The sequence below is a fragment of the Palaemon carinicauda genome, chromosome 23 (assembly GCF_036898095.1).
Source record: "Palaemon carinicauda isolate YSFRI2023 chromosome 23, ASM3689809v2, whole genome shotgun sequence".
Taxonomy (NCBI): domain Eukaryota; kingdom Metazoa; phylum Arthropoda; class Malacostraca; order Decapoda; family Palaemonidae; genus Palaemon; species Palaemon carinicauda.
This window is the reverse complement of record NC_090747.1, coordinates 13,222,410-13,224,909: the sequence shown is the minus strand read 5'-3', so window position 1 is coordinate 13,224,909 and position 2,500 is coordinate 13,222,410.

Genomic DNA, 2,500 nt, shown 5'->3' with positions numbered 1-2,500 from the left:
GTTAAATAGGGCACCCTTAATCTGAAGTGGTAGTAGAAAAAACTGCACCGATTAGCGGCAGTGAGTAGCTGTAGAAGTCGTTGGTTGGGGTGTGACCGAGTGGTGGATGATGGGTGGTTTTGTTGCCGCTCCGGCTCGTCGCGGCATTCATAGGCGTGTGTCCTACGGCATTCAGAGGCGTGTTTGTCCTACGGCATTCATAGGTGTGTGTGTCCTACGGCATTCATAGGCCTACAGCATTCTTAGGCGTGTATTTCCTACGGCATTCATAGGCGTGTATGTCCTACGGCATTCATAGGCGTGTGTGTCCTACGACATTCACGTCAGCTTCGGTTGAAGTTGAATAGGTGTCCTCTTCGTCACGAGTGGAGGCGTTGATGGAGGTTTTGATGGTCATGAAGTGGCTATCCATAAGGGTGACGGCTTTGGTCATCAAGTCTTTAATGGGTAAACTATCGACATCGGGTATGGCAGCGCGTACAGGTTTTGGTAAACAGCGTATCCAAAGGGCAGGAAGTAGGTTCACCTCACGAGGAGAGCCGTGTGCGGCAGGTTACAGGCGAGTAATACTGGTCATTTTCCCGAGGGTGAGCGAAGCCCTCTGGTCCCCTAACGGTTGTTGAGAGAGCTGAAAAAGCATTGCTATACGGGCAGCTGGCGACGGCGAGTACTGCTGCAGAAGGTATGCGTTGACGGCGTCAGAGTAACAGTGAGGCGGGGGAGGCATGAAGAGCGAGTCACTCCGGGGTCACCAATGTGACGGGGTAGGAGAAAGGTTGTTACTCAAAGGCAGGTTACAAAAGCAACTGAGTGAGTTTATTATAGAACACTCTCCTTTATATACAAAAGCTCATGGCAACAAAAACTTTCATGTTTAAAATTGACACTGTTACCGATGAGAAAAAACAGACATGTTTTTTCAGGTTCTTTTTAGTGTGAGGGGAGAGCGAAGATACAAGCACATAATGAACTTTGTACGATCGTGTGACACATGGTTGGTACAATGGGTTTATGCAAAACTTTCATGTTTAAAATTGACACCATTACCGATGAGGAAAAACAGACATGTTTTTTCAGGTTCTTTTTAGTGTGAGGGGAGAGCGAAGATACAAGCTCATAATGAACTTTGTACGATCGTGTGACACACGGTTGGTACAATGGGTTTATGCTTCTTCTTCTTTGTCCCAGTAGTGATTTCATTAACAATTCTATGACCAATTCTTACACCATAGCTACTTCCTAGAATTCATAGATTTGGTAGCCTCATCTGCTTTACTGTCTATATATTTTCTCCAGTCATTCCTGGCTCTTCTTTTCACTCCATTATCAATACTCGCATACTTAGCATGCTCTACCTGGTCATTCTCATTACTTCTTCGAAAACTTTCAACAATAAATTTGTCTTTGTCTCCTTTTATAGTATCCTAAGTATCATTTCATATCCATGGCTTTTTCTTTGTAACTATATGTCCTAAAACTTCACTACCAACTGACTGATATATGTTCTTAATAGCACCCCATTCTTCGATAATTGTCTGCTCTTCTTCTCTTAAAGTCTCTAAGACTGCAAATCGATTCCTACATTCAAGTGCAAAGGGTTTTCTGTGCTCATCCTCTAGATGCTTAGTTGTATTAAACCTAGGTATATTATCTAATTTTTTTTTGGTTGTTTTCAGTTTTAATTTCAGTGTGGCAATGAGGAGCTGGTAATCACTATCAGTATCTGCACATCTATAGCTTTTGATATTTCTTGGAAAATTCTTTCACTCTTTATTAATAGCTATGTGATCTATTTGATTTTTGTAATTGTCACATGGCGAAGTCACTGTATATTTGTGGATGTACTTTTGCTGGAAAGACTACCTCCAATAACAAGATTGTTTGCTGATCAAAAACTTTTAAAAAATTGCTCCATTTTCAATTGTAATTTCACAAAGTCCCTAAACACCCATCACACTCTCTAAGTCCCGAGTCACAAATTTCGTCTTTCTTTCTAGGATCTCATCATTTATACTTTGCAGGGTCTTCATAGTATTCATATTTTATTTCTTCAGGGGCATCATTTGTTTGTGCATAGCACATTATAATAATCATATTGCACTCCTTTGATTTGAACTTTGTAAGTAACAATCTGCTATATACAGCTCTGAACTCAGTTGATGCCTTTTCCGGTCTTGTGGCCATTATCATTCAACCCCTACTCTTCCAATTCCATAAGTTCTACCTGAGTATATATATATATATATATATATATATATATATATATATATATATATATATATATATATATATATATATATATATATATATATATATATATATATATATATATATATATATATATATACAGTATTGCCGCTTTGGTCTGAAATTTCCTGACTAATACCTCTACAACACGTTTCATTTAGGGCCAAAATAACCATATTAAGCTTCATAAATTCATGCTCCACTTGTTGTAACTTTTCAATCTGATTCTTGGTTCTAACATTCCAGTTAATAA